The sequence below is a fragment of the Colossoma macropomum genome, unplaced genomic scaffold (assembly GCF_904425465.1).
Source record: "Colossoma macropomum unplaced genomic scaffold, Colossoma_macropomum, whole genome shotgun sequence".
Classification (NCBI taxonomy): Eukaryota; Metazoa; Chordata; class Actinopteri; order Characiformes; family Serrasalmidae; genus Colossoma; species Colossoma macropomum.
In genome coordinates this window covers 14,270,308-14,280,983 of record NW_023494803.1, presented here as the reverse complement: position 1 = coordinate 14,280,983, position 10,676 = coordinate 14,270,308, and positions in this window count along the sequence as shown.

Here is a 10,676-nt window from a genome sequence, read left to right as displayed (position 1 = left end):
GTGAGGTGAGAACCTGGTTTGAAGGTGCCATCTCAGTACTTCAGGACTGTTTTGAGCATACAGACTGCAACGTGTCCAGAGAGGCTGCTACAAAGTAACCAGTAAATTTTCCCCCTCCACGTTTAGAGATGTGGTGCCACTCCTGGTCCAGGCTTATTGGAAGACCAAAATGTGTCACTGTGAATACAACTGTGTCCTAACCGTCAGTTGTTAGCAAGCAAAAACGGCAGAACCCATTCCTTCACAAGACTCTTTAGTGAAGTAGTTGCAGTGGGTGGTATACTGGTTCATCCAGTCTAATGGTTGCAGTTGCACTTCAGGTATGAGTTTCTTCATAACTGTTGTACCAGCTGGCACAAATAAGCAGAACATACAAACAGTACAAACCACAGTAGTGTTTTTTAGCTGAATGGCTGAGTCATGGATGTTTTAGTAAAATGAAAATAAAAACACAGCAGTACCTCAATCACCTTCTACCATTTTGGCAATGGCAAACAAAGCCATTGCCACACTTGTTTCTTCTTGCACTAAGAAGCTGCCTAGCTAACTATCTATCCTCAGATAAAAAAGGCAGTGCAATAATGAATGTACAAGGAGGTGCAGGTTATATCATATGATGACAATACTGAATAAATATGTGCATATATTGGTAAAAAAATGTCTAGGTGTGGAGTAGCGTCCAGATATGCAAGATGTGCGATAAGGCACCTGTATAGGTATAGAAATTTAGACATGAAACATTTAGCACTGTTTTTGGCAGTGACATGTGTGGTTGAAATTGCCATAAAATGACATGTGGTTTTGACTTTTGACATTTAGGCCACAAACTGAAAGCCTAGTAATGGTTCACAACTGCCATAAATTAGAAATTATACTAAACCATTATACTAAACCTTCTTTGTAGTTGTGCACTATGATATCTTGTTTAATATATTGCTGCTGTCAGACAAAATCTTGTATCTCCAAAATGATAACTTTACAGGGGATGGAAAAAAAAAACAACTAAGCAATTTCGGGTCCATCCTTTAAATTTACAAAATTTACACACAATGTAAAAGCCAACAGGCATTTTCAAATTATGTCAAAAACTGACAATCGGCAAAAATGGAGATACAAGGTTTTGTTCCACGGCAGCAATATGTTTCAGCCATATGATATTTGGAACTGAGTTGCTGTCCTTGATTTTCCACCATTTTTATTTCATTGTGAGCAGAGGTGTAAGTAACGAATTACATTTACTCTCATTACTGTAATTGAGTACAGTTTTCCCTGCAACAGTACTTTTTGGAGTAGAATTAAATTATAGTACTTTTATTCTTACTTAATTCTTTCACTTCGCTACTTTAATTTTCATAACGTTACAGAGTAAAAATAAATTATGAGCGAATCAGCTGTTAAACCAATAACAGCAAAGCGCGGTTAAATTTAAAAGATTCACCAATTAAAAACCAGCGGCTCCGGCAGGAGGAACACTACAGAGATGCCCAGTTTAATGAAGGACAGAGGAGACCTGAACCAGCACACGCGAGGAACAGACCGCGTCCAAACGGTCATCTGTATTCATTTTCACATGGACTAAAGAAAACGATGTTATTATCAGCGGCTAAACACCAAACCTGCTGAGATCCCCTTTCACAACTTGACTTCAGCCTGAGGCAGCATTAGCCGAGCTAAACAGGTACCGTGTTTATGGGTTTCTTCTGTCTTTTATAAGGATTCTGTTTATTAAACTTGAAATCTGCTGCGTATATTTTACTACAAGTGTCTGTCAGCTGCTTTAGTTAACAGGTGTCGCCCACAGCCTACAGTTTACAATTTAAAACACAACCTAGTTTAGCTGCTGTTGTGGAGATAAAGGGTCGTGAATGGCTGTGAGGCAAGAAATCTAGTCTAATACAGGCCCTTCTTGAACTATGGACAATGATTCTGTCGCGCTGTTGTTGACTGGCCTGATCTGATCCCTTCCCACCTCCCCGCCCTCTCTCTGTCTCTGTCTCTCTCTCTCTCTCCTTCTTTTTCATCTTCTCTCTCTCTCCTCTCTCTGTCTCTCTCTCTCTTCCTCTCTCTCTCTCTACCTTGGTGTTTGTCTTTAACTGTGAGAGGCTGTGTAGCTGTTTAACTGTGAAATGCAATAATGTCTGATTCTGTATGAAGTGATCAGCATGAGAACTGTTGAAATATATTACAGTAAAAATCAAAGCTGGGTGAATTGCTAATGTTGCTGCTGATTTTAATGGTATGAAATGTTTTGAACAGATAAAAGTGAAAATATACAGTTTGAAGGCTGTGAATGTGTTTACTGTCTGTAGAGGTTCACACCTATTAACATAAGCTAAAGTCCAGGGAGCTGATGGGCAGAAGGACTCTCACTAAAACTACATCATTAATTAAGCATACTCATAATTTCTACTCTTTTTTCTCTTAAATAAAGTTAATTAAACAGTAACATCCTCTGCACAGCCTTTCAGGGATTCTAAAATACTTTATTGAAAAACAGATAAACTATGAAATCTTATATAATCATCTAACCATGAAATGCATGCAGTTTAATGTAAACCTTGTTCCTTACTCAGTTCACAGAAAGGTGTGTAAATGTGCACTGGCAAAGCGAACTGTGATCGGTCTCAGCTCTCAGAACTTTAGTATTAGTGTTTTTGTGTAGAGATTATTTCCAATGATGTAGCCGAGTCAGCTCGGAAATATGAAAAAGTAACTCAGTACTTAAGTACTTTTTCAACAAAGTACTTATTTACTCTAATTTTATTTACTAACACTTGTACTTGAGTAAATTATCATTACAGTAACAGTACTTGTACTTGAGTAGGGATTTGCAGTACTCTTTACACCCCTGATTTTGAGTGCAAAGCCATCCATGTATAAAGTTTGAATTGTACATTCTCATGTGCAAAAGAAGTCAAAACAAAGAATACATCAGTGTCGAATGTATAATGAATTCTATGTGTGTCTGCCTCTTGTGAAAAATACATTTCACGATATTCATTAGCACATCAGCTTGTGGCCGTATCCAGTAGTATCAGAGGCAGATTGCATTTAATCTGTAACAACATGTGTTGAACAAATAGAATAAGTATGGCACAATACCTATGTAACACATCATTTAAAAATACATAAAATGATATAGTGTTGACTTTAACTGTTGGCTTGGTTGACGGTCCTGATTACTGATGAACTAAGTAAAGAGGGGATAACAAATTATGCAGTTTGTAATTGTTTGTGAACCTTGTTGGTCCACTTTGTAGATGTAAAATTAGAGATGACAGCTCTGACAAATCTGTTGCTGTACAGTCTGTGTTAGCCACCTCCTAATTCTTCATCAGTGTTCAGGACATTTTGTAATATATAACACCTGCTCAGTGGTGATTGTGTGGAGGTTTTGCACCTTAATGAACAGGGTAAAGGAGGAGCTAAAAAGTCATGCTAACAAATGGACTACAATCTGTAATTGTAGAACTACACAATGCTGAGCACCCAAAGCTTATCAATGTGTGAGGGCAATATTGGCTGTCCTACCTGATCTGAAAAGACAGGGCTACTGTGGCACAAGTCAGAGAAATTTTCAATGATGGTTACTGGAGGAATGGTTCACAACTCACGGTGCATTGCAGTGTGATGGCACCAGGATAGATGCACTGTGAGAAGAAGAAGACACACTGGTGGTGAGAGCGTAATGCTCTGGGCAATGTGTCACCTACCTAAACATTGTGGCAGAGGAGATAAATCTCTTATGGCAATGGTATTCACAATGACAATGGCCTCTTTTTAGCAGGATAATGAACCCTACCACACTGAACACACTGATCAGGAATAGTTTCAGGAACATGACAAAGAGTTCATTGTGTTGCCCTGGCCTACAAATTCCCCAGATCTTAATCCAATCAAGCATCTGTGGGACTTGCTGGATTTGCTGTCTGATCCGTGGCAGCTTCACCTCGTAAGTTACAGGACTCAAAGGATCTGCTGCCAATGTCTTGGTTCTTGATACCACAGGGCACCTTCAGAGGTCCATGCCTTAGCAGGTCAGAGCTGTTTTGGCAGCATGCAGACCAACAGAATATTAGGCAGCTGGTCTTATTGTGTAGGCTTACCAGTGTACAAAACAATACAAATAGCTGGTGTCTCATTTCAGCACATTAATCTCAGGGAAATTTAAGAATAACAGGGTGGAGGAGTTTCTGTATTATCTAAACTAACCCATTATGAAAGGTAAGCCTTGTCATATGCCACACTGTTTGCACATGTGGGTGAGAGAGAGAGCTCTGGCTGGACGTCAGCAAAGAAGCTCTATTACACACCTTTATATCAGTACAACAATATAGCAAGTTAAGATGAGAAATGTATCTGTTTAGGAGCTAAAGAGCACTTTTGGAATAAGCAGGACTGCTACAGTTGAGAAGAGTTGATTGTTAGAGTCTTTTGGGTGCATGTATGCATGTAAATAACAGCTGACACAGCAAGAAGAATTCAGCTAACTGATAACTAATTCCAATAGCTTTAGGTTAACAGGGCTCTAGTGACTGATGTGCTTGGAAGTTGTTAAAGGTGAATTGTTAAATATGATTGTCAGATCTCAATTGTTACATTTCTACAACTCAAACTGCAGCAACATACAACATTTGCATTCAAAAAGGCCAAATTTAAATTTTTTATCTATAGTTCAAAATGTCATAATTGTTTGTCCTGAGTGTTTATTTAAAGAGCTGGAAAATGGATCAAGAGTATATGACTGGTCCCTTTTAATTATAACATGCTTGGAGCTTGCCTGAATTCTTAGCAGTTTTAGTTTCTGTTAACTAGCTCTTGTTTTTCATCACTTTTCCTCAAAGAAGTGTCAACATCATGATATTACTTAATAATAATAATACTTGCAATTATATTGCTTCTCAAAAAGCACACAAATTTTAGAGCAATAATGGAGGTTATTTTGGAAATCCAGAATTTTTGTTTTTACAAAATTATTTGTTTTTATTGTGCTTGTCATGTTCAAAAACTGAACTAAAACAATTTTAATCAGACGTCACTGTGCTTACTCAATAGGATTAACCCTTTTGAGAAAATATAGGGTCAAAAAAAGTCTGTAAAATTAAGTTGTGAAGCCAATTAGAATGTATGGTGTACCCTTTTTATATTGCATGCATAAATCAATAATTGACGAATGTGCTCTAAAAGTATATGTAGAATGTACTATGTAAAAGTCAATCATTTTCAGAAAACAATTTTGAAGCCAATATATTTTACAATGACATGAAAAGTATTTCAAACAAATCCAATAAATTAACCCGTTGTGTATTAACATGAAACCAGCTGACCTAAGGCAAAATATTATTCTTAGTGTATTTATACCCAGTTAAAATTTCAGCACAGTTCAGTCAGTCTGTAAGCAGGTAAACTCAGTATTAAGATATAAAGATCAATTCATCCTCAGCAATTCAGAACTTGATGTGGTAAACATATCTAAAAAAAACAATTTGAGCACAGCTTTAAAAAATGTGCATGTGCGTGAATTAAACTGATGATTTTGCCCAATTTTTCTTTTCTTTTCTACTGAAATCCATGACGTGACTTGGCAGATCCATTTAATGAGCCATTTTTTACAAGTTATCCTCATGCTAAAGGTTACGTTTGTATGATTTGTACAAGCGACCGCTTGCTAAGTTCCTAAATCAACCAAAAGCGGTAAGTTCCTACAATATCATGACTACTGCTGATTTCTTTGCCTGCTCATGTATAGTTTAATCCCCTTTTCCACCTCTAGCGATAATGATAGTGGCTGTGTTTGCGCTAAGTGCCAGCTAGTTAGCTCTCTGGTGGATTAGGTGGACCAGCTAGAGGTGCGCATCCGGGATTTATTAAGAGACAGACAGCGAGATTCACTGCTAGCAGCCCTGGGTGCCTAAGGGAGAGTCAGCACCCCCTCGACTCCGGCATTAGAGCCCTCACAGCGGGGTGAATGGGTGACATCTCGGCGACATAGCCGGAAAGCTTAGGCTATTGCTAACGCTGAGGCCAAAGCTAGCCCACCAGAACACCACGCTCCTCCGATTCGCGTGTCAAACAGGTTTGCCCCGCTCAGTGAAGCACCCGCTGAGGAGCCTGTTAAAAGTGCTCTGGTTATAAGAGACTCGATCGTTTGACACGTGAAATTAGCTACTCTTTTAGGGGCGCCAGCAGTAACAGTTAGCTGTTTACCGGGAGCCAGAGCGCCGGACATTAGTGGCAACCTTAGACTGTTAGCTAATAAGAGATTAAACTGGCCCAGACGATGTCCGATGCCGTAATTTGCTCTGGTCCCATCTCAATGCGGCGCGGCGCTGAAGCCTACAGGAAACTTTCAGCGTTAAACTGCTGGATGTCCAAGTCATGTTCGGAAAATCAAGTGGGCTTTATAGATAATTGGTTACATTTCGAGGGCAAGCCTGGTCTTATAGGTAGGGATGGTGTCCACCCCATGCGGGAGGGTGCTGCCTTACTTTCTTGCAGCATAGCGCATAGTCTTTTAGTTAGTCGGCAGAGTAGGGTAAACAGCTGCTTAAATCCAGAGCCGGGACCAGGCCGCAGACAGACAGGCTAAACTGACCGTCTGCAAACTGCCTTGAGGCGTCACCTAGGTTCCACTGTATTGAGACTGTGTCTTTGCACCGAATTAAATCAAAATCTAAACGTAGAAAAGCTCAATCAGCCCGTTTCAACAACCTAATCAATATTAAATCATATTCAGATGATAGCAGCAACACCTCAATTCTAAAATTTGGGTAACTCAATATAAGATCACTAAATTCAAAAGCAGTCATCGTAAATGAAATTATAAGTGATCATAAATTTGACGTTTTCTGTCTCACCCAAACATGGGTTAGACAGGATGAATATTCAGCACTAAATGAGGCCACCCCTGTAGGCTATAATTATGTACACAGCCCAAGATTATCAGGCAAAGGAGGTGGATTATGTGTAATCTACCAAAATACCCTAGATATCAGTCAGAAACAATGTGACACCTTTACTTCTTTTGAGGTTCTTTCCATCAACATTACAAATCTGGCCACAAAAAAGAACGCATCATTATTTAACATTTACAGACTACCAGGGCCCTACTCAGAATTTTTAAAAGAATTTTCGCTGCAAACCTAGCTGTGTGCAATGATAAAGTAATAATTGTAGGAGATTTTAATATCCATTTTGAGAAGGCAGATAACCCACTAAAAAAGGCATTTACTTCAATCCTAGACTCTGTTGGTATTCCACAAAATGTAACAGGGCCTACACACTGCTGTAGTCACACTTTAGATTTAGTTCTGACATTTGGTCTTAACATAGACAGGCTTAATATCCTACCGCAAACCTCAGTAATCTCCAACCATTACCTAATTTCTTATGAGCTACGTCTTAGCCATAATATATGTACGTTCCCTCGCTATTCTACAAAGTGCTCAATAAAACCATTTACCGCCCTACAATTCATAGAAAACCTCCCAGAACTAACAACCCTAGTCTCCACTCCATCAGACCCAATGGAACTAGATGTACTAACCGACTATTTAGAAAATACCTTTCGATCTACTTTAGAAAATGTGGCGCCACTTAAAATAAAAAGGATAAGACAGAAAAAGCTCGCCCCATGGTACAATGATAAAACCCGTACCTTAAAACAAACAGTACGGAAACTAGAGCGGAAATGGCGATCAACCAAGCTGGAAGTGTTCCACTTTGCCTGGAAGGACAGCCTTATAGAGTACAGAAATGCTCTCACTAAAGTTTGCTCAGCATATCTGGCTTCGCAGATCAAGAATAATAAATATAATCCTAGAGTACTGTTGAGTGTGATTTCCAGAATTACAAAAAATCAAGGCAGGTACTGAACCACACATTTTGGCGACTCTCACCAGTGAAGTTTTTATGGACTTTTTTAATAATAAAATCGAAAATATTAGACAACAAATTCAACCCACAGTATTAAATCCAACTTGGCTGTCATCTGATGTGGCTGATATAAAACATAACGCAGTTGCAGAAGAAAGGCTGGAAACTTTCTACCCACTCCCACAGCTAGAACAAGAGAACATTATCTCCTCTGCAAATTGTATAACCTGCACACTTGATGCAATTCCCTCAAAATTACTAGAAGTACTACCAGTTATCATTAATCCTCTTTTAACTATAGTAAACTCATCCCTTAGCCTAGGACATGTACCCAAAGCTTTTAAACTAGTAGTTATTAAACCTCTGATCAAGAAACCAAACCTTGATGCTACCGTATTGTCTAATTACAGGCCTATTTCTAACCTACCATTTAAATCTAAGATCTTAGAAAAAGCTGTAGCCCAACAACTTATACACAAGAACCACATATATAAAAAATTAAATCTGGATTCAGGCCACATCACAGCACTGAGACAGCTCTAGTTAAGATAACAAATGATCTTCTTCTTGCCTCTGATCAAGGCTACGTATCCCTGGTGCTACTTGACCTCAGCGCAGCTTTTGATACTATAGACCACAATATTCTCCTAGAAAGGTTAGAAAACATGGTTGGAATCACAGGGACAGCCCTATCGTGGTTCAAATCTTACTTAACGGAACATTATCAGTTCGTAAAGGTAAACGATTTATCTTCCAATTATTCAAAAGTAAGATTTGGAATTCCGCAAGGCTCTATTTTAGGACCATTATTATTTACATTATACATGTTACTGTTAGGCACAGTTATAAGTAACCATGGCATTAACTTTCACTGTTACGCAGACGATACGCAATTGTACATATCAGCCAAGCCTGATGACAAATACAGGTTAAAGAAAATAGAGGACTGTGTAAAAGACGTGAAAGGCTGGATGTTGCATAACTTACTTCTTCTAAGCAGTAACAAAACAGAGGTTCTCCTTCTGGGTCCAAAAGTGGCAAGAAATAAATTATCAGATTTAATTTTAAATCTCGCTGACTTTCCAGTTATACCTGGTTCAGCAGCAAAAAATCTTGACGTCATAATTGATCCAGATTTATCATTCGATCAACACATAGGCAGTATCACTAGGACAGCTTTTTTACATCTTCGCAACATCGCCAAAATAAGAACTGCCTTATCCCTGCATGATGCAGAAACATTAGTACATGCCTTTATTACTTCAAGGCTAGACTACTGTAACGCACTACTGTCAGGATGCACCAGCAGGAATTTAAGTAAACTTCAACTAGTTCAAAATGCTGCAGCCAGGGTCCTCACTAAAACTAGAACATTTGATCATATCAGTCCAGTTCTATCATCACTTCATTGGCTGCCTGTTAAATTCCCTATTGATTGCAAAATTCTTTTATTGACATATAAAGTCCTACATGGGCTCGCTCCTGAGTACCTGCAAGACCTTATTTCCCATTACGAGCCACCACGATTACTCAGATCACAGAGTCCTGGCTTTTTAATAGTTCCCAGAATTCAGAAGGTTTCAGCTGGGGGGAAGAGCCTTTTCTTATAAAGCCCCAAAACTCTGGAATGATCTTTCAGAAAATGTTCGGGACTCAGACTCAGTCGCAATCTTCAAATCTAGGCTGAAAACTCACTTGTTTAGTTTAGCTTTTGGTAGTTAATGTTCCCCCTTAGATAAAGGCAGCAGATCCAGGGGTCCATGGACAAAGGGAATTATAGTACTATAATACTGTTGTCCCGCCGCTCACACACGATCACTCAGGTTTGTGGACAGTGGAGCAGAGGGATGCCAAATTGTTTCAGGGTGCTCCCCTGTGTCTGTGTGTCCTTTTGGTTCTCTCCTTTTAGTTAAGCTGTTATAGTCAGATCTGCCAGAGTCATTAGCCGCACTCTGGAAAACAAAACATTCTCTGGTTTACATACAACCAAACAGAACAAATCTAATACCATCTCCCTACCTTTTTCCGAGTAAACGACTGCCCACCTGTCCGGCCGGACACTGATGGATGATTGTCTGTCGAGCTCTCCTGCTACCCGCTTCAGACCAGTTGCCCACGCCCCAGTCACCGCCACTTGCCCAGCTACCGCCACTTGCCTTGGACTAGCTGCCTACCCTACATTGAAGTTTTCAGGGACTCCTAACTATTACTACTACTACTATTAATATTAGTAGTATAATAATTTTGAAGGTAGTTTGACCAGAGGAGGATGGGTTCCCCCTTGTTGGTTCCTCCCAAGGTTTCTTCCCCAGCTCTGAGGGAGTTTTTCCTTGCCACTGTTGCCCCTGGCTTGCTCACCTGGAGGATTTACATTTCATGTTAAAACTTTGTCTTGAATGGATTTCTGTGAAGCTGATTTGTGACAACATCAGTTGTAAAAAGCGCTATACAAATAAATTTGACTTGACTTGGCTTTTTGTGACAAAAATGTACCAGTTCACCCTGTACTGTTTTGATAGAAACACATAAATTGGTCTAACACTGGCATATGAGCAGAAACCATCAGATGCCTGTCTATTGTAGTACAAAACAAACCATTAAATACTGGTATTTAATCGGCAGGATTTTTGCCAAATCCATGGGCTTCCAAAGAGTTTTCTCTTGGTCTGTATGACTTTGGGGTGCACTGTTTGGCTGGCCAATTATTAAAATCAATGAAAGTACAAGGTAAATGACAGGTTATTTTTGATGGAAGATTTTAACAATTCTCTTACCAAAACTAAAAATATCTCCAGTTTTTG